Here is a 23,741-nt window from a genome sequence, read left to right as displayed (position 1 = left end):
AGTGATAAGTCCACGTCTAGGCATACCCCTGTCCCTGACAACGTTACCGTTATCGGCTGCGACACCCCCCTTGTTTGTATTTGATGTGGTTGGGCTGTGTGTGCGCGCTAGACTGCGTGTTTCAATGTATTTGACGTCCTGGCTGGCTAGGGCTGCGTGTTACAGTCTATTACAGACAGCGTGTTACAATGCATCATGATGTGGCTGTGTGCGTGCGCGCCAAAGTCTAGGCTACAATGTTTCATGAGTTCAGAGTTCGGGAGTTGCACATTTTAGTCTGACCTGGGTACCACTGGCAGTTTTCAAGCCTTAGTTGAAGTAATTGATGGTAATAATGTAATATTTCATGGTTGATTTTTTTGTGTGCATTGCCCCATGTTTGTAGGCTACTTGTTTTTTGTATGTTGGTACAATTGTATGTTGGTTATATGGTTCCACAATATAAATGCAAATTTAATTTTTACATTATGTCTGTTTAATTGCCTCTCTCTCTCTGTCTTATTATGTATATTGATAATAATAATAATAGTAATATATATTGGAAAAAAATGGGGGGGGGGGCTCGGGGAGGCCTCTGCCCCGGGCCCCAGATGACCTTAACCTGGCCCTGCAAACACTGAGAGTGTGGATAAAGCCCTAACAATGCTTTCCCTTCTCAGCAAAGCAAACGAGGAACAGCATTTCTAAAAAGGTAATTCAGAGCGGCCTCTCATAATCGACTGGTTTATATTATTAGGCAAACAACATTTTAAGGCATGAAATTGCACGAAGAAAGGGACTGAGTTTGTGTGACGGAGCACTTTATTGTTTAATTTTGTCTTCATTTAACCATGTGTGTCCTCTCCAAAGTGATTGGGCTTGCAGACACAGGAAAGAGATAATAATGATTGGGTTTGTTGTAATGCAATTAAACATAGCAGTAGCGCACTGAAAAGCTCTCCAACAGCACAACAGATTTAAAAAAGCAAAGTGACTGCTATGAATATGCAAAGCAATTTAACAATGATTATTAAAAAAGAAAAACATCTTTTGTTTAAAACAAAACAAAACAAAAAACTGTAATGTGTCCAATGAATAAGAGAAAATGGCATAAATAAGTGGCCGTTATGCAATCATATATCTAACACCCCTCTGCCAAGGATTGTCAGTTTATTTCACCAAACCACTAATACAGCATTTGAAGCACTCTCTCTCTCTCAAACACACACACACACACACAAATTAAATTACTTAAATGTCGAAAGTATGTTGAACTCATTAGGGACTGGTTGTGAGAATAACTTAAGCAAATAAAGTCTACATTTTTGTTTCATTCAAATTCGAGTAGGAAACAATTGATTGAAATGAGTTAAGTTCTTCTGCCTACGCATACGTGATCCGTGCATCAACCAATCAGATTGCCTATGCCAAAGCTTTCAACAGGGAGAAATATTCCAACATGACGGCCATCTTGAAAAACAACGATAGATGATAATGTTTGTGTAGTATTTGAAGTTCGGCTTTTTACAATTAGACTTTATTTATGAGATGAGAAACCGCTATTGCTTAGTCCATAAATCCTGTTATTATTACAATAAAGGCTGTAGGAGGTGAGTTTTATGACCCAGCCGGTCCCAGCTCACTAATACCATTGTGTTGGCGTAATTGGTTGTTCAGCTGTCAATCTAAAACGTTGTAGAGGCCGTACGGCGAAGAAGAGTCCCCATCCCCGCGAGATATCAACGTTGGTTCATCGCTGAAGACGCCAGAGACTGTCCTGTTCCCGTAAAGGTATGTCGGTATGAAACTGAGAGAAAACGATATTCATTACCTAGCCTCAACATGTGCTTGTGTTAATGGGTAAGCCACATAATGAGCCAATAGATATACTAGAGAAATAATATACATAATAATAGACATTATAATAGATAGTATGTATGGCTGTGCCTACCTTCTGCTAGTAGTGCTTAGCTTAGTAGAAGCTAGATTGCTAACGTTAACGTTAATATAGTCAAACATGACGGAAAACCCCCCCGCTGTTGTATAACAAACATATAATAAGCAGGCGAACCGTGTTGGTGTTCGAATTAAGCAATAAGCCCCCAGAGACCGTAGTTTACACTTATTTTAGAAAAGCGTGTTAACGTTAGGCACAGCGTGAAAGTGGAGGGAACAGGAAGGCTAACTTTTCCTTGTAGCTTCTACTCGACACTTGTTGCTGGCAACCAGCACTCAACATGAACTTGAGCTAACGTTAATGGGCAAGCCACATGTTGAGCCAACCTTCGGCTAGCGTTTTTCTTAAGAGAAAACTTGAGTTATTAGGTGGGGCCGTTTATTTTCACATTTGCCCTCTTTAGTGAGGCCCAAGTAAGTGAAGAGCTGATGATCTGTTAGAATTATAGTCATGAGTTATTGGAATTGTTGTCTAATCTGTTTGATGTTTGTTGTTTTTACACAGCTATACAAGGAGTTTCATCGCATCACCAACCAGAACCTGGCATTCTCGTTTTTTGGGTCGCTGGATAAACACACACCACAGCTGTTCAAGCAGAAACGGTCTGGCGGTTCTGGGCAAAAAATAGCTGATCTTCTGACTACAGTATGCAGGTAAACATTATGCAAGGGGTTGAAGAATGGTATGTTCTACTGTACTGTTATGCAGATACTTTTAATTACCTATCTAACCTAAACATCTTCCTTTCTCTCCATCACTCGTACTATATATATCTCTGTGATACAGAAGCTTCTTTCTCCCCCTTCTGTTCTCTCTCCCATCTATACATTTATCTATCCATCTAGTAGAAACATTTACATCTGTCTTTCTCCATCAGAAACATCTTTCCTTCTTTCTCCTCCTCTCCTATATCTATCTATCTATCCATCCATCTTAAACAACATCTTTTTTTCTCTCCATCACTAGCTCTCTCTATATGTCTATCTGATACAGAAACTTTGTTTTCCCTCTCATCCTCTCTCTTATGTCTCTTTCCCATACTTAATTGTAATTTTTGGAATATGTATGCACTAATCTACACTGTTCCATTTTATGTACTACATACTGTGTGCAAATTCACAAAATACCCTTTCTGTCCAACAGGATAAAAATTATATTCAGGCAGCAAGAACAGCAGTACGGTTTGTCGCTCTACCTGCGGGAAGATTCTTCCGAGATATTCAGAAGTTGCAAGGTATGGCCTATATCCCTCAGCTCTGATTTTACAAAGGCCTCAGACCTCACTTGCTTTCCACTAATTTTTACCTGTGCATTCCTTTCCTGCCACTCTCCCAAAACAACATAACACTCACACGTACAATGTCTCATGTACACACATAAACTTACGGCTCCTACACACAGCTGCGTGCGTTGCGTTGCTGGAGACGCATCCCATTCACTTTATATGGGCTCACGTCAGCCGAACTGAATTGTGGGTCCGTTGCGTCGCGTTTCTCCCGCTGCTCGCATTGAGAAGTTCAGCTGTTGCTGCACCGGCCAATCAAGCCAATCGACTGACCGCACCAACCAATCAAATTTCGGTTATACTTCAAGTCATTTGCATAGCTACCGTCGGGAACACCCACTGGCATGCGTTGACGGAACGCAACTATGTGTAGAAGCCGTTAGACAGACACTACCTCCTCTCACATACAAATTCATTCTCACACACACACATTCACACTTCTATGAATAATAGTGTATTTGATAATTATGTAAAACATGTGTATTTGCAACATTTTCAGGAAGAAGACTTTAATGAGAACCAAGGAGGAGCAGTCGCGCTGTTGGCAATCACAGATGAGGACACACCAGGTCTTGTTCCTTTCCGTGCTCAACAGGACATCATATGAGGGGCCGTCTAGGCCTTAATTCATACTTGGTCTTACACACACTATCATAATCTTGCACATACACCACTATACTCATGCACACTCATTATTATGACCGCCGCGCAGCGAAGCGGCGGTCATATAGGTTTAGTTAGATTTTTTTTCTTTTTTTTTTCTTTTTCGCATGCCCAAATTTCTGTCAATGATTCCCGGGACACTGAAAGACCGGGGTACACGAAACTTGGTGGGCATGTAACCCCACATGGATAGCATGGAACCGTAATTTTTCTTTTTGATCTGTAGCCCCCCCGCTGGACTGGACCCCCTGAAAGAAGGGTAGGGCAGACACAGTTCTCTGTGAATATCTTGAGAACTGTAGAGCCTAGGATGACCATTTTTTTCCGTATGTTTGCCTCCAGGGGTCATGTTAACCCATTTCATGTGCACACATGTGCACAAACAGATACACACACACACACACATACATTCACAGTAATCATACTTATGACACATACTCACACAGTAGACATATGTACGCTTGCATGCACAGGCACATACGCAGGCACACACACAAGCACGCACACACACACACGCATAACATAAACATGTACATGCACACAATTCAAGAATTTCTCAGAATTATGAACAGGCAAGATGGAGGTGGGGTTGTATAAAATTAATTTTACATGTGAAATCTATGAACTAATCATGTTTTGGTACTTGTTGTCTAGCAGATACCAGTGAGAATTGAGTGTGGATAATGCAATTTAGTGAGACAGTTAGAATCATATAGGCCTTTCAGCGTGATTTATTTTTGTGGAAAAAATGTGCTGGACTGGGCGGCGGTCATATTTTGTACCGCTCTGCGGTACATCTAGTTTACAGTATGTTTTGTGCTTGAGGTAGCTAGCTAGCTGTCATGATCTAATATAAGCCATCACCAGAGCTAAATCTCCGCCATCAACAGAGAAATGTCTCCCATTAATATATATTTATCTAGATGTATTTCAGATGTCAAGGATATTGGGATTGTTTTGGATGTTCAATCAAGCATGTACCCTAGCTCTAGGTGGGCTTATTATGTCGTAAATTAAAGTTAGCTAGCTGACTGAAGTGGACATTAGCACTACAGTAGCTACATGAAAACGTAGCTGAAGGCAAATTTACCACAGAGGGATTGTTTCTGATTTCGCACCTGAAAGTGTTGATAGTTTATTACTGTTCTATAATATGTGACATAGTGGTAAGTCTGATAGCAACAACAGACTAAGCCCAGGCTCCCAGTCCCAACCCAACCCACTGACTAGCGCGACTCTGGGCATCGGTAACGTTCCAGCTTCATAGGCAAAGATGGAACAGTACGTGCGCTCTGCTCTAAGATCTTTGGAGAGAGATGGTAGTGTTTGAGAAAATATACCATGTTGGGTGGGGAGACTTCTGTGATGAAAATAAACTTACATTTGATTAAGATAGTGGCAAGTGATGTAGCGGTGCTACCCTAATATTTAGGCTGCAGTAGATCGATCACCATGTTAAGCGTTCACCATACTGCAATTAAGTATATACTCTTTTGATTATGCCTCATTTGCCAATAGAATATGAATTGTTACATGTGAAATTGCTTGTTATTTGAGTGTAAGTAATGATAGCAAAATAAACTCATTCTGCTCGATCAACTATGCACTTATGCAATATTTTTTTTTTTTCAGAGACACTGTTGAAGTCCTTTGGAGCACATCTCTACCTCTACCTAACTTTACCTACCAGAAGGTGAGGTTTTCTTGATGGCAAATGGTTACATAGCCTGTTAATATGACATGACACATTTAACATCATTTTTTTTTATTTATTTATGTATTTATTTAATCATTGCAGGTTCGTCCACTGCAGAGTTGCAGATGCCTAAAAACCAGGAACGAAATAGGAATAATTATCTATTTTTTGGGACATTTTATTTTTGATTATTAATGTTTGTCTATTTTGTTTTTATTTTGTAGTTGAAAATTGCTCATTTAATGCACATTTGTTCAGCAAATCTGTTGAAAAACAAGTCATTAAACTGATGTACTTGTTTACAACAATTGCTGTTGTATTTTGTTATTTGTCAATTCAACTTCAGTAAACCACCCTTAGTGCTTCACTTTGAATATGAATGTTTCAAATAAATCTGTGATTTTAGTACCCTCTAAGATTAAAAGGTGACAGTGTTGGTGTAAATAACAACTGTATTAATACATTGGTTTACCAAGCACATGGGGCCAGAAGTCTAGATTGGAGCCCCAAAACATTTTTGGCATGTGAGCAAGGATGGATTACTGAATGAGCCTACCAAGCCCAAGAGGTCAAGGGACCCTGAACCCCAAGTAGTTGTGTGAATTCACTACCAATAAGTCAAAAAGCAAAAGGCTATGAATCTGAACAAATTTAGGTACTGCCCTTCTCCAGCTGACCATCCCAAAAATGCACCAGAATACAGGAAATCACATCTAACCCCCCCCCCCCCCCCCCCACACACACACACACGTTTGTACCCACATTTGCACAAACAGGGTAGGGGGAGAGGGTCCTTATGCATCTGTGTCCAGGGGGACAGTAGTTCATAATCAGTCGCTGTATTAATACATAACCTCACTGTATTAATTTATAATATGACATTATAGTGTGAAGTTGTCAATTATCGCCAAGCACAGGTGACTGCGTTGTGGGAGGGGGCCCCCAAATCAAATTCTGCTTAGGGCCCCCAAAAGGCTTGGGCCGGCACTGCGTATGACACATATTCACACAGTAGACATATGTACGCTTCCATGCACAGGCACATACGCAGGCACGCACACACACACACACACACACACACACACACTCACACACACCCACACCCACACACATAACATAAACATAACACAAACAATCAAGAATTTCTCAGAATTATGAACAGGCAAGATGGAGGTGGGGTTGTATAAAATGAATTTTACATGTGAAATCTATGAACTAATCATGTTTTGGTACTTGTTGTCTAGCAGATACCAGTGAGAATTGAGTGTGGACAATGCAATTTAGTGAGACAGTTAGAATCATATAGGCCTTTCAGCGTGATTTCTTTTTGTGGAAAAAATGTGCTGGACTGGGCGGCGGTCATATTTTGTACCGCTCTGCGGTACATCTAGTTATAGTCATTTTACATGTATGCAGGGTGCGATTTGTAGGGGGGGATGGTGAGGATTTCCCCCCCTCTGGTTTTCCTATCCCTACCTCTGCTAAATTATTTTTATCGTCGGGGGGGACAACATTTATCCCCCTCTGCCCCTCATATTGATTAATGCTACTTCATATAAGTAAAGCGCTGCAACGTGAGAACAGTCTAGTAGGCTAGCCTACATAATAATCTGACATCAGAAACGCACCGTCAGCACTCATGCTGCTGACACAGTGGCTGCGTGATAACTTAATTTGGCCTTGATCGTGCAGGACATTTCAGAATGTCGAGTGTGTAATCCATCATAAATGGCTAGGTTCAATGGAAAAGTTAGCTGGACGAATGAAAGAAAACGAGAAGGATTCAGTGAAGCATACCCAGATAGCAAACATACACTGGGACGGAACTGGGCCACACCTACCTCAACGTCCGGCACGGATCTGCATAATGGACCTGATCAGGCGTCCAAACGCACATCGGTCCAAAATTGGTCTGGATCCGTTTGACGGATCTGGTACCAATAAGGGCTAAGACTGGCCCAGTTCCGTATGGTAGTCTGTGTTACTGACGTGTTCCAGATCTGCTTATCATATGCAATACGGGTCCGCTTATTGTGTGTGGTACGGACCCGTTTATCAGACATCAGCTGGCTTTATTTGGCATGTGAAATGTGATTGGTAATTAGGCCTAATTATTCTGAAAAATCTGTTTGCTACACATTTGCTAACAGGTTCGTTATAGGTTCACCCAGGCTAAAGTTCGTAAAAACCCCAGGCTGGCAAATCATGTCAAAAGATTGATAGCAAACCAAAGATCCTTGATTAACGTTACTGCTTGGACTTCTGCATGTGTGGAAAGAATATGGGGTTGTCTCATAGCACTGTTAGATCTGACACAAACAACAATTGACTACTTTTACCACTGCTAATAATAAAAATAATGAAACAAACATATGATCAATATTGAGCCAACTATATCTTCTTTTCCAGCCTTACTGTAGAAATGAAGTGGCCATGGGAACATAGTGCACCCCCATGGTTTCTAAATTTGTGCCATTCCAAAATACTTTTTTTTTTCTTTAGCAGCCAGTTGACAATGAAGTAGGGAAAGGACAGTCAATTTAGCAGAATCAGCACCTTAATTAATATCATTACCACCTGGGTCTGCTGTGAAAAAATGGTCCTTCGGTTCATATCCGTATCACAGGTTTGGGCCAAATCAGTGTTTTGTATTTTAAAAGCATCTCCTGACTTCCAGTTGAGTTGCGGAAATTGGACCTGGGACAAATCTGTTAACCGGTGATAAAACAGCATTGCTAGCAGAGCTGAAACCTGTATCAGGAGCAGACCTGGCCCACAGTCAGATACCGTATGTCCGCTACAGGCGGATCTAAAGGCTTTTATGCGGATCCGGCCCAAAGGAAATTGCTATCTGGGTAATAATGTTTTAGAACCTTCAAAATTAGAAAACTGATGCGACTGAGATGGAGGACAACTGCACGTAGAATAGAACGTAGGCCTATTGTCCGAATGAACTTACATTAAATGAGGAGATATTTGATGAATGTCACACAAAGTGTTACAGAAATTGCTTGGCATCGCTTATTCAATGGCTCTCTACCGAAACACCTGTAGTTTGCGGAGGACGAACGAGAAAGCACTCGTTTCATAAATCAGCCAGTAGTAGACAAATAACTTTCAGAAATAATCTGTACTGCAAAAACGAATGTTGGTGGGTATTTAAACTATTGTAGAAATCTGGGGTATTTCTGTATGTATTCTGATGTGTTCATCTGTGTTACTTTTGTGTTACTGTGTGTAGTATACAACAGGGAGAGGTTCATATTATTGTACATAACTGTGCCTTAGGCCTGTGTACCAGCAGGAAGGTCATACAGGCCGATGTTTAGGAACATCTGAGGAACATCAGTGATAACATGGGCCGAGGGAGACAGCATGTCTGCCTATTCGGGCTAGTATCTCCATCTGGCCAGGGCCGGGTTTTGTACAGTGGTTGGTACCTTCCACGTTGGCATGATTTACGTTGATATGATTTTAGTATAACAGGCTTTGTCTCAGGTTTGGACTTCGAGACGGATCGAGGAAGCGACTCGGGGAGCATCTTATGCCAAGACGCTCAGCAGCAGCCCGCTTCTACTAACTACCACACCTGTTAGACTCTGTGCAGTTTTACTGTTTGAGACTTAGCCTGTGCTCGGTTAGTGAGTGATGTACCATCTACAATAAATTATTTTGATCACCGATCCTGATCCAGCCGTCAAGCTTTATTGACCATCTTCAATACAGACATCAGAACTAAAACACAACGCAAAACGATCGTGAATCCAACATTTGGTTTCCGTGACCCGAACGCAAGAGGAGGGGGAAGACGAGAACATCCATTCGGCGAGGTCAGACTGAGTCTTCGGGTTCAAACAGACTTCGGGTTCAAACAGACTTCGAGGGCAGATTTTGAAACTTCACATCTGTAAGAAGAGTCTATTTTGGGCCCCGGGCTGACGTGACCAACCCCAGCTGGAAGCCTACCAAGAGGAAGGACGCTGTGTGCGTGTGCACCCGCCGCAGTGAAGAAACTCTGACCAGGTGAAAGCAAAGAGTTTTTTACTCCTCTGTGCGTGAAAAGAACCAAAAGTAAACATCGTTTAGGGAGTAAATTAGAATTTTTTTGATTTAAAGCTGCACATTAATGAGAGTATTGAAGTTTGTGTCATTAAGTGTTTTGACAAGTAACATACCTATATACCTATATCAATGATTGATGAGCTCTAGATGTCATTGGATATAAGAAGTTTTCTGATAAAAAGTAAACGGTTAAAGTGTACACATATTTTGGGTAATTGGAATAGATTCGTGAACGAATTAAAAGAAGTAATCGATTAACTACGGACAAGCTTGGGGGATTAAAGCTTTTCTTTTTCTGTACTGCCATTACATGCTAAGCTGTGTGGGTTTTGTGATAAATGCTGTGCGGGTGCCGAAGAGAAAATAGAAGGAGTTACTGTTGCTACAGTCATTGTTGCTGAAGTGAACTGTGTGGTTGTTTCTCAAGGTCTTTGTTTAGTTTAATGGCCTAGGACTAAACTTAGCGTTACAGTGATACAGAGAGGAGACGAAATCACCAGAGGGGGGTGTTTTGGTTGTGCAGTAATTGAAAAGTGGGATAGGGTTTCCAACCTATGTTTTTGTTGACTTGGTCAACTGTGAATTTAACGAGAGATTGTTAAAGGTGTGAGTGAGACATTAATTGTTGTCGTTGTCCAGCCGGTTTTTGGGAGAAAGGAAATAGTCTGAGTTAAGTGGAACTGACACTGGTGAAATTTATTGTTGTGGCTTCATGCTGTGAGTAAAATAATTTACCAAGTGCCAGTTTACTGAACGAGAGAGATAAAGAGAGAGTGTTTTCTTTTCCCTGGCGGGAGCAGCGAGCGTGTGTGTGTGAGTGTGTGTGGAAAAAAAGGAGAAGGACAGAGAGAGAGAGAGGTTCTTTTTTTTTCTTTGGCCAAAGCAGAATCGCAAAAGTTGGCACTAAAACATCACACACTACTGACAAATTTAAGTTAAAAGTTTAAATAAAGGATCACGTCACTGCACGAAACACATAGTACAATTTAATATTAATTGATATTAGCACAATCCAGATATGGGTCTTGGTAGGAAAACTAAGTTGCAGGCCTATGTGTCAGATTGGATGGCAGTGAAATTACAATTTGGCAAATTTGAGAAAAAATTACAAAGGACATTAGAGAAGTTGGAATTAGAGATCCGAGACAGGATTTGGAGAACAGAGACTGAAAGACGTGATTTGGAGGAGCAACTCATGGAAGCGGATGTGTTGCCAGAACAGAGTGAAATGAGGCGAAGAGGAGTGGTCTCAGAGGCCCACTCAATGGGGAGGAGCCAACTCCTCCCATACACCCCGGCACCTATTGTGGGCGGGGGTCGCAACAGGCAACCAAGCGCCCGCCTCAAACCGACTCTGCCTGACTTGGACTCAACAGCGCCATATGCCATGGTGGAGACATCTAGAAGTGCAGTGGACATTGATAAAGACAGCTTCATTGGACAGAATGCTGCTGTTATGGGAACCCCACCTGATCAACAGCCAGCAGGTGACACGAAACAAATCATTCTGGCCCCATCAGCAGCCACTGCTTTCTACAATCCACAAAGACAAGGAAGAACGTCTGCAACCAACCATCATCAAACTGCTCCACTCCAGTATGGCTATCAACAGCCACTAGCCATAGCTTCAGTACCTCCTCCTCTATTGTTGTTACCAATGCCACTGGCTACAAGCCCATACCCACCTCACCCACCTGTCAACTCTTTCCCTACCCGACCACAACCACCACCCCCGCCCCCACCTGTCAACTCTTTACCTCACCCACCCCCACCCCCACCTCCCCCACCCCCACCTGCACCAGTGAATGATGGGGCATCTACATCCAATGCTGCCCAGGGAGCGACTGCTCCGGTAACAAGGCCTAAGACAATGAAAACCAGGCCAGCGATGGAGGACTGGGATGCCGGGGATGAGTCAGCTGACGAGGCACTCATATGCCCTGTGCGCACAGTAGCCACCACCGACGGCGTGTCTGTGCTTTACCAACCAGCGAGAACCGATAACACCCTCTATGCTACTGCCTTGCGTGAAGAACACATCGAAATTGAATTCTTGATTGATACTGGTGCTGAACTTACAGTCTTTTCATCCAACATTTCCGACCTATTGAAGAAACACGAAATACCTCTGTCAGGCATCATCAAGACAGCTGGTGGACCAACCGGAGAAAAATGCAGTCTGAAGCAGACAGCCCCAGTCACCATAGCCATTGGAGAAGGAGATGGAGAAGTCTTGTGGAACCTGAGAAGGCTAAAAAGAGAGGATCTCCTGGAACATCCAGCATGGGCTAGGGGAAAGAATGACTGTGGACTGTTGGAAATGGAACCCGTCAGACTGACTGGAAAACCACCTCCGTGTGTGAAACAAAGTCCCATCAAGAATGGACAGCTTGTGGCAGAATTGTTGGATGCAATGCAGCTGCCAAAAGACCTGGCAGTGATCAAAGTAAAGTCACATACAAGGCAAGACACCATTGAAGCAAGAGGCAATGCAATGGCGGATGCGGTGTCAAGAACAGCCGCAAGAAAAAGAGAGGGGGGGGATAACGAAACGACTAACGAGAATGGACACGGAAATGGAAACACGGACGGATCTAACGGTAACAGGAACATTTTTGAAAATGACGACGAGAAATGCATGATGAGAATGACAAAGAAGGTCAAGGAAACATCTGAAGAGGGAAAACGGGAAAGTTTGGCCAACATCAAAGACATGCAGAACAGCGCTAGCCGAGAAGAGAAGTGGACTTGGATTGAAAATGCGGCGAAGCTCCATGACGACAACCTGTGGAGGTTTGGAACACGAACAGTGGCTCCAGAAAGTCTTCTGCCATACCTGGCGACGCAAATTCATTCACTTGGACACGTGGGAGTGGAAAAGATGAGGAACAGATTCATACAGGTCTGGTGGGCCCCAAAGTTCACAGCAACGGACAGGGACATCGTCAAGCGGTGTGCCACCTGTCGGCAAAACAACCACGACAGAAAGGTCAAGCTGCCAACATTGAAAACACCTGCTCCACCAGGGCCTTTCAGAGTTCTTCAGATAGATTACATCACTCTTCCAAAGTGCAAAGGCTATCGCGACGTTCTGATTGTTCTGTGCAAGTTCTCTAGGTGGATCGAGGCGTTCCCTGCACGATCCGGAACTGCACTACACACTGCCAAAGTCCTTGTGAAAGACATCATTCCCCGATACGGTTTGCCAGAACAGATCTGCTCAGACAACGGAACACACTTCACTGGAGCAGTCTGCGCCGAGGTGGTACTGTGTGCAATTGATATAAGCGGTCCAGACAGCGGCTAATCAAGTGAAAGAGGCGTGGGGAGACCCTCCGGAAGGTGGGCACTCTCTAGTGCCAGGTCAGTGGGTGATGGTTCACAAGCCCCAAAGGTTAGCGCTAGGGGCAAAGTACGATGGGCCATATCAGATTTTGTTGATAACACAGTTGGCAGTGAAGGTCCAGGGGGAGAGAAAAGTGGATACATGCGAGCCATTGCAAACTAATAGAACCGCCTGAAACATGACGCACTTGGGGAGGGTACGAATTCTATCTGAGTTTTCGCCAATCTTCTTTTAGGGGTGAGGTGTGAACTAGAGGGGGGAAGATTCACGGGAGACTTTCATTATGATAGGGAATTTATGACGTCAGGAGAAATGAAAGGTTAGGGATCCGAGGGTAGAATCTTTCCTTTGAGAATCCGAACATGCTCAGAGTGTTGTGGTAGTGGACTCTTCTTGACACAAACTCATGTTATGAAAAGTTATAGACTTAGATAAGTCTTATAATTGATTTTGATGATTAAATATGTGTGATTACTGATATATGAAATGTTTAATCTGAGGATACAATTACAATTGCCGATTTTTGAGAATGATTACAGTTAAGCTAGATCAAGAGGGGGGAGTAATCCTGTAGTCCTGGTTCTAGAGGTTGGTTTCTGGGGACACCCGTAAGGGAGCTGAACACGCAGCAACGGGTTAACCGGGGACTCACTGGGGGACCAGGGTTGGGAGGTTGCTACACCCCTATAATAGATGATTATATATACTATTGTTTTCATGACTATCCTTCAACTGATACTGCTCTTTCTTTTCACTCCACATGTGCCTATGAGGTTGCCGGGAGCCACGGACATCATCCAGGACAGAGACTTTTGCCTTTGAACTGAACTGTTGCCTGCCGGTCTCCTGCACTTCTCCCCAAAAAGACTCTGTTTCCCGAAGGAATCCTCAACTCCATCATTCTCTAACAGCGATCAGCTCACTGAATTCTGTGTTGTGTAACTGTTCTTGTGTGTCTCCTTTATCATCTGAAAATGTCACCGAAAATGTTGTTTTGTTGTGCTGTTATCCTGTGTCACCTGGTTATTGTTACTGATACTCTGTATGACAGCCATCATGATGTGCACAAGGACAACACTTTCCTGAAGACGGCTCATGGGTTGGCCCAGGCCAAGCGTAAGCATTCGTGTTGGGTATGCGGGTTAATGCCATCTGCCTCTGAAGTGTATCCTTACATAGCCATCCCCTTTACCATCCCAGAGTATGTAGCAGCCTTTAACAGTACTACAAATGGTTCCCCTGATGACATTTTTCCAAATCCTCCATGGGTCGGAGGGCCCCCTACTAAGCTTAAATTGAGTTATGCCCCACGTGGTGTGATCTGTTGGGTGGCCGACAAGAGTGGACGGTCGGTGGTAGGTCAGAGCATCTGCCCATATGTTGTGTGTGGACAGTATGCATATTCCTATCTTCCCCCTAATTGGCAAGGCTCCTGTTATTTAGCTTATGTTGTTCCAGCTGTGAGGATTGTGGAGAGGGAACATTTGGTGGGTGAGTCAACATCTATACACCCTAGGACTAAGCGTGACGCTTTTGGGGGTCACAGTATTGTCGCAACCCCGACACAGAGATTCTTTGCCGCTTTAATTCCAACTTATGGCCTAACTGTGGCGCTTGATGAGATTAGAGATCTGGTACACATTGTTGATGTAGTAGCTAATGACACTGCACGCGCTCTTTCAGACATTGAACGGGAACTGTATGCAGTAAGACAGGTTGCCCTTCAGAATAGGCTCTGCCTGGACGTGGTTTTGGCCAGTAAGGGAGGTGCTTGTGCTCTGATTGGACAGGAATGCTGTACTTATGTGCCTGACTCGACCGTTAATGTCTCCAATTACATCAAAGATATTTACGCCAACGTGCAGCAGCTTAAGCGGGATAATGGTAGCTGGTCCCTGGGAGGTTGGTTGAGTAGCTGGGGTGGCTCCCTGTTTGCTCAGATTGTCCAGTTAATTTTGCCCCTGCTCATTCCCATCTTTGTCATCTACTTAGCTATCCAAGTGGTGTTGTGTATCATCAAGCGTGCCACCACTACCACTCCAAGATTGGCCCCTGTTAGAGTACCTCCTGCCCAGCCTCGGGATGAACCGGGGATGTGGGTTTGATTCCTTTCCTTTTTAATTTCTTTTTATGTGTGAGACAATCCTCCGGAACAAAATCAGTTATTATGTTTTCTTTTAAGACACCGGCACTTTTTCCTTTTTCAAAGTGCTAGAGAAGTAATCTTGTCTTGGTTTGTCCTCTGTTCTTTAGACCACATCAGACTCCTTTTATTTGTTTTGTATGATCTATAAAAATCTGTGTTTTTTAATTGATCAAGAGGGGGGACTGTAGAAATCTGGGGTATTTCTGTATGTATTCTGATGTGTTCATCTGTGTTACTTTTGTGTTACTGTGTGTAGTATACAACAGGGAGAGGTTCATATTATTGTACATAACTGTGCCTTAGGCCTGTGTACCAGCAGGAAGGTCATACAGGCCGATGTTTAGGAACATCTGAGGAACATCAGTGATAACATGGGCCGAGGGAGACAGCATGTCTGCCTATTCGGGCTAGTATCTCCATCTGGCCAGGGCCGGGTTTTGTACAGTGGTTGGTACCTTCCACGTTGGCATGATTTACGTTGATATGATTTTAGTATAACAGGCTTTGTCTCAGGTTTGGACTTCGAGACGGATCGATCGAGGAAGCGACTCGGGGAGCATCTTATGCCAAGACGCTCAGCAGCAGCCCGCTTCTACTAACTACCACACCTGTTAGACTCTGTGCAGTTTTACTGTTTGAGACTTAGCCTGTGCTCGGTTAGTGAGTGATGTACCATCTACAATAAATTATTTTGATCACCGATCCTGATCCAGCCGTCAAGCTTTATTGACCATCTTCAATACAGACATCAGAACTAAAACACAACGCAAAACGATCGTGAATCCAACACTATCTAGCGGGTGTTTTAACAGCTGCAAGAAATAGAAGCTTCATGGTCTTTATGTTCTGGTTCAAGAACAAGGTGAATTTGTATGCTTGTCAAAACGTAGTCCTATGCATTAGAGGAGCTGATCATCATACCAAGCACACTCGCTGTTTAAAGTCATACACCACGGTAAACTAAAACTAAATATATGGTATTATTAGCCATGACATTACTAGGCTATGAATCGTTTGTTCATTTTTTTTTGGGGGGGTGGGGCTGGGGGGGGGGTTTACAAACTTATTCAAAATCATCCCCCCCTCTGGTTTTTACACAAATCACACCCTGCATGTATGTATGAGAGGGTATAGTCGTGTATGTGAGAGAGTATAGTAGTGTATGTGAGAGAGTAAAGAGTATAGTAGTGTATGTGAGAGAGTTTAGTAGTATATGTGAGAGAATATAGTAGTGTATGTGAGAGACTATAGTAGTGTATGTGAGAGAGTAGTCGTATATGTGAGAGACTATAATAGTGTATGTGAGAGAGTATAGTAGTGTATGTGAGAGAGTTTGGTAGTGTATGTGAGAGAGTATAGTAGTGTATGTGAGAGAGAGTTTAGAAGTGTATGCGAGAGAGTTTAGTAGTGTATGCGAGAGAGTATAATAGTGTATGCGGGAGAGTTTAGTAGTGTATGCGAGAGAGTTTAGTAGTGTATGCGAGAAGGTATAGTAGTGAATGCAAGAGAGTATAGTAGTGAATGTGAGAGAGTATAGTAGTATATGTGAGAGAGTATAGTGGTGTATGTGAGAGAGTATAGTGGTGTGTGTGAGAGAGTTTGCATGAAACAGAAGCGAGTTTGCATGAAACGGAAGGAGTTTGATTTCATAGTTCCTGATTGGTTTGTCAATGTCACTTCTCTCTAGCTAGCCAATTAAAATCAAGGAAGGGGCGGGACCTACACTGTCAACAATGTTCGTGTAGACCTAGTGGTCGAGGAAAAAATCAGCCAAGTCCTATGTGACTAAATATTAAACTACTACTGCAAACCGAATGCAAATTAGGCTACAAAGACATGAGGGGTGCCTATTCTATTGTAATAGCCTAGGCTACCAGCTCCTTTTGTCTGGCGAAGTCATATTTTAGTGAACTGAGATCTGAAAGATTGCTGCCATTGTAGTTAGCTAGTTAGCTAGCATTCCAGCAACATTCCAAAAAGGACATGCATTACAGTTTGGCTGGCAGACGTTTTGGTAGGCTAACCTTGTCTGCTGTTGCCAGTGACTCGTGAGCCTGTGTCCACATCGCTATTTTTGCACTGACAGCCAAAGATTCTAGAACAGAGCTCCAGACAGCGCTCCTTTCAGAGTGCTGTAGGTCAAGTGTTTATTGTTGGTAGGTTACCAAACTATTTACCAGCAGCATGTCGTTGCTGCCTGGCTTAACCCTTACAAGCCCGACCGTTCTAATTTCGTTAAAATTTTAACGATGACCAATCATCTAATATCTCAGCTGTCCAATGACTGATTTTATTTCTGAAATCTTCCCCGTAATGCTGACAACATAAGCTTCAATTTGATATGATTGGTTAAGGGGTTTATGGCGCGAAATGTTTTGGATACTTGAAGATGAGTCGTGAAACATTTTTTTCACTTCAGTCGTACATTTTGACACGGACCGCCAGATGCCACCTGCACTTCGTTGGAGTTTACCTCGACTGGAAACCACACAGCTGGATAAACTGAGGTAATATATCTTTTACATAGTTTCTAATTATGGTTCATCTTAATTTGTAGTCATAAAATCATGTTATTTGACAGTAATATGCTTTCTCATCAGCGTCAACATTATGGCATAGCGGGGGCTAAGTGCATCGTCATGTAACTTTAGCTAGCTGCATTACTCTGAACTGCTTGCAGTCTCGTTTGCTTTTGATATCAGTTATTTTCATTTGACAATTCCATTTAAAAACCTGTTAGTATATAACCTGTAAGTAAGTTTGTTTTCTAGTACCAATTTGCTTGTTAGGTAAGCATTATATTGGCAAGTCAGTATAGCATACCAAAGCTGAATAAATCAATGGGCGCCGCGTTTCTAAGTTGCGTTCTCTTACATGAAATAAGTTGAGCGATTTTTTTACTCCTCTCAATATGTAGTTGTAGAAAACAAGATGTGAAATCACGGATTCTGTCAGAAATGTAGTGCTAATTAACTTATTGCCTCTCCTCGGGTTGTTACCTCGCTAGGCAGTTTGTAGTGAACTGTTTTACCTTGCTAACTTCTAAATGACAAACATCAGACGTGCTTGTCTCAACATTTTCTAAGATGGCATGACTTGATATTCTACTCTTCTCAATATGTAGTTATAGAAAACATGATGTGAAATCACATATTATGTCAGAAATGTCATTATTGCATTTCAGCAGTTAGTTACTAGGTGAAATGTAATCTGTCTTTATCTTAATGCCAGCCAGGCAATCAGATTTAGGGTAGCTAAACCCATGTGTAATAAAATGACTTTTCATACTTCTAAATATTTTTGAGTTACTCAGAATGCTTCAATAGTTTAGGCTACCTCTTCTTGTGTATGTATGTGCACACACGCACGCATCTGTAGTTTTGTGATTTTATTTTTTAAATTAATAAAGGTATTACATTTGTATGATTTTACTGTTGTTTCAGATGGAGGATGACAAGACCTACACAGACCTCCTTGCAGGCCTGAAGAGGTAGCTGACTGCTGATGAGCTTGCGCTCACAATGTTGAAGACCATGTGAGGATGGAGGAAGAAGGTATAGATTTAGGTGGCGTGCGTAGGGTGGTGTAGACTGCCACTAAAACACTGTGAAATAGACTTGTTATGTTGTTTTTTATATATTGTTGTTCCAGGCATATGTGGTTTTACCAACCGGAACGGGTGGGAGGTTGTGCTTAGTAGGCCGTCGTATGGAAACAAACAGTGCAGGGGCATGGGACGAAGAGACCCCAGAAGAGTTTCACAGTTTTCTGGGATTGATCATTGACATGGGACTTCACTTCCCTCCCTAATATCCATTGCTACTGGGGAACCAAGTCTCTGAAGGGATCAGGGAGCGTTGACCAAATGAGAAATACATATTGTGTACACTTTTTCTCCATTGACATTGCCGTTGTCAGTAGTTTCTTATTATTTCAAGTTTGGCAATGCAGAATCTGGTGTTGAACCTAGGTTTGGTAGCTACAGCCAGAAAGACTTTGGAGAAAATCTATCACAACAGCTGGCAGGCATTTCCGTCAAAATTTCAGCCTCGCCTTCCGCTGCTCCAACTACTACTTTGTCGTCTTTTCATCAAGTACATATTCCTGTACAGCAGGAGCCAAAGAAAAATTGTTGGCTTTGTTATAAAAACAATACATAAATATAGCTGCAAGCAGCAATGCGGGGGCCAAGCAGTGCGCTATAGCAGGAATGGCGTTGCCATGGCATGAGCAACCACTCACAGCAAGTTTGATGGCAATTGGATAAAGAACGGCTGAGAAATAAGCTCATTTACTTTGTTACAGCGCCCCTAGAGGCCAAATTACACCAATGTCCTTGTGCGTTCTTACAATCAGCTCCCATGTCCGTCTACCAAGTTTGGACTTCATACACCAAAGTGTTGCTGAGATGTGAGCTCATTTTCTTTATTGCAACACCCCTAGAGGCCAAATGAGACCACTTTCCTTGCATGTCCTCACAATCAGATAATATGCCCATGTATCACGTTTGGACTTCATACAACGAAGCGTTGCTGAGATTTGAGCCCACTTCATGTATTACAGCGCCCCCTATAGAGGCCAAATGATGCCAATTTCCTACTGTGTCCTCACAATCAGATACCAAGTCTCTATACCAAATTTGGACTTCGTACATCAAAGCGTTGCTGAGATACAAGCTCACTTCCTGTATTGCAGCGCCCCCTATAGAGGCCAAATGATGTCAATTTCCTACTGTGTCCTCACAATCAGATACCAAGTCTCTATACCAAATTTGGACTTCGTACATCAAAGCGTTGCTGAGATACAAGCTCACTTCCTGTATTGCAGCGCCCCCTATAGAGGCCAAATGACGCCAATTTCCTAGGGCGTCCTCACAATCAGATACCAAGTCCCTGTACCACGTTTGGACTTCATACATTAAAGAGTAGCCGAGATGTTAGCCCATTTCCTGTTAGGCGGCATCGTCGCCATGTGTAATTGGCTGTCACAGGCAAACAAACTTGAAAATAAAAAATCTGACAAGTATCGTTTGTGCGGCTCGGTCTGAAGATCATCCCCGCCAAGTTCTGTGAAAATCGGATGAAATTTGTAACCGCTGAAACTTTTCGTAGAGTTTGGACTAAATCCAATATGGCGGAGGTCCAATATGGCGGAAAGTGACGGGATAGGGGTCGATGAACTCGAGATTGTTCAAGGATTCAGACGCTACCTCAATTGTGAAAATCAGACAAAAGAGTCAAGGATCACGCACATGAACGCATGTCCAGCTTTGAACTGGTGGTGGCGCTAGAGTGTTCAATGTATATGCATGAAAATTGCTGTGAGGGATTGGGACAGTGTCCTGACTAATGGTATCAAGTCTTGTTATGTTAACTCAAAGCGTCACCTAGATGTTTGTCCACTTCCTGTATGGCGGCTTCATCACCATATTTGATTGGCTGTCACGGGCAAATAAAAATGAAATTGAAAAATCTGACCAGTATCGTTTGTGCGGCTCGGGCAGAAGATCATCTCCAACAAGTTTCGTGAAAATCGGATGAAATTTGTAACCGCTGAACCTTTTCGTAGAGTTTGGACTAAATCCAATATGGCGGAGGTCCAGTATGGCCGAAAGTGACGTAGTAGGGGTCATTCAACTCAAGTCAGTCCAGGGATTCCAACGGTGCATGATTTGTGAAAATCGAACACACCGTTCAATTGTTACATGCGTGAATGTGAGTCCAGATTCGACCCATTGGTGGCGTTAGAGTGTTCGGCATAGAGTTCTGTAAATTGGTGAGAGTGATCATGGGACGGTCCTGAATCAGGGTGCTAAATTTCATAATAATAATGACTTGCAAATACCTTTCAACCCAGCTTATCAACTTTCGGCCAAACTTTGACCTGTTGGTGGCGCTAGACGGCTGGGTTTAGAGGTCCGTAAATGAGTGTGAGTGGTCAGTGGAGTGTCCCGAAACTTTCTGCCAAAAAATCTGCACTTTTTAGCCAGGCGTTCTATGGGCTGCCATAGACTCCAATGGCAGATGTGTAATAATAATAATAGGAAAAGCTAGTAACTCAATGGGTGCCTTCGCAGCTTCGCTGCTTGGCCCCCAATAACACTAAAGTAGCTTGTATGGCCTGGAGTTTAGCGGTAGGTGACTTTGTTTTTTTGGTAAACAAAATTGCTGTCAGATTTGGCATTCTACAGAAGGGGATGCGTTTCGTTATGAGTCATAGGTCTTCTGTGTTTAACCTTCAGGTTCCCCACCCAACCTTTCCCTACCCTCCTCTGTGTGTGTGTGTGTGTGTGTGTGTGTATATGTGGCAGGCTTGTTCTATGTAATCCACTTTCAAATGTTTAGAACACATTGATTTTTGAGTGTTGTTGAAGTTTTCTTACAAAGAAAACGTATAATACATTTTATAGATGTATATCATTTTCATATTACACTAATTTATATAAGGAAGTTGTATCTGTTGAATCAAATGTATTTTATGTCTCTATTCAGAATTGATCTTCAATAAATATACAGTATACTTACTTCCTGTAATACTTGTAAGGTACATGTTTTTCTTTTATATATCATTATTATTGACTGTAGCATTTGCTTATATACAAATAAATGGTTTATTCTTATGGACCAAATAAATCTAAACCATTGTGTCTGACTTCATTATTAGTTTTTATGCATACTTTTATGTTTTTGGTGAGAAAGAGAATGTGAATTCTATCAACATTCTAAATCCCGTTTCCTGCATTTTTTTTACACTGATCACTAAGTTTATCATAACTTTTGAAAGGTTAATGATATTCCAATTCAGTCTTTTTTGTTAAATAGCCCACAACTTGCTGAACATGTCATACACTCTATATTTAATCCTTCTGATTACAATGGTATGTATATCCCATTGATAGTATGTATTATACTCAAGTAATAAGGTTTTTTGTGTAAGGAGGTCATCCAGCACCAAAAATGGAATGTTCGGCACGGGCACGAAAGGGTTAATGCTAACTAACTAGCTAACTGAAATGGCAATCTTTCAGGACTCAGTTCACTAAAATATGACTTTGCAAGACAAAAGGAGCTGGCATTACAATAGAATATGTCACCCCTTGTGTCTTTGTAATTTGCATTCGGTTTGCAGTAGTAGTTTAATACTTAGTCACGTTATGGGACTTGGCTGATTTTTTCCTCCACCACTAGGCCTACGTTAACGTTATATGAACTGTGTTGACAGTGTAAATGCTGTCAGTGTGTGTGCATGAGTATAGTGGTGTATGTGCAAGATTAGGATAGTGTGTGTAAGACCAAGTATGAATTAAGACCTAGACGGCCCCTCATAACATCATGCGCGCACACTCACAGGATGACATGCGTGTACACACAAACAGGACATCATGCGCGCGCACACACACACAGGATGACATGCGCACACACACACACACAGGACTTCATGCGCACGCACACACACACACACACACACACTCAGGATGACATGTGTGCACACACACACAACATCATTCGCACGCACACACACACAGGATGACATGCATGCGCACACACACACAGGACATCATGCGCACACACACACAGGATGACATGCGCACACACACGTACACACACACACACAGGACATCATGCGCACGCACACACACACACAGGACATCATGCGCACACACACACTACATCATTCGCACACACACACACACACACACTGGATGACATGCATGTACACACACACACACACACACACACAATCACACACACACAGGACATCATGCGCGCACAGAAACTAACAAAAAAACTTGTGATTTGTTTTTATTGAAAATGTAAAATGTTGTTAAATACAGAATCTGTCATCCCCTGTGTTTTTGTATGGCAAATTATCCAAATAATAAATGGATTTAATATATTTCCGTCTCCTGATGCATATTTTTAATGAGTTAAAGTAAATTAAATGGTTTAAGGCAATCAGTTTTGTTAAATGGATTGAGTAGTAGATTAACTCTATTAATATTAGCCACTGCTCAAACAGAAAAGGTAGTGTTCAGATAGTTAATTTCTGTCATTCTTATGTACTTCTTACTTGTCATAATTACTTAATTGAAATGAGTGGAAAGCAAATATTTCACTCGAGTTGAAATTAGGTGAATAAAATTAGTATAGTTTACTTGACTCCTGTAAGTTATCCCAACACAAAATACACATGTACTCATAACTCAGTTGAATGACTTATTTACACTTATTTTAAACGAGTTACCAAACTCAAATGGTTCAAGGCATCCGGTTTCCTCAAATAATTTGAGTTAAGTTAACTTCCTAGGTTTTACAGTGCACACACACACAAACACAGTGTAAAAAGATATTATGGATAACTCCTGAATAAAGCCACTTTTGTCTGGTTGCACTGCACTAGTTGTTTTCAGTTCTACATCAAATGCCCTGATTGCTTTTGTGCTTTTGTACTTGGACCTTCAACCACATATGCAACATCCTGTCCTGATTATAACTACTTCTCTACAGTAGAAGTGCCATAATATTATGTGTGATAAGATACTGATGAAGTCTCAACCCTTTAGATAGAGTCAGCCATTTGGTTTCAGGAAAGGTTATTTTGATATAT

The sequence above is a fragment of the Alosa pseudoharengus genome, unplaced genomic scaffold, assembly GCF_046254945.1.
Source record: "Alosa pseudoharengus isolate Yale_2024_CS ecotype anadromous, Long Island Sound unplaced genomic scaffold, YU_APseudo_1.1 YU_APseudo_1.1_scf_10, whole genome shotgun sequence".
Taxonomy (NCBI): Eukaryota; Metazoa; Chordata; class Actinopteri; order Clupeiformes; family Clupeidae; genus Alosa; species Alosa pseudoharengus.
The sequence above is the reverse complement of the archived record's forward strand: the minus strand, read 5'-3'. Positions refer to the sequence as shown.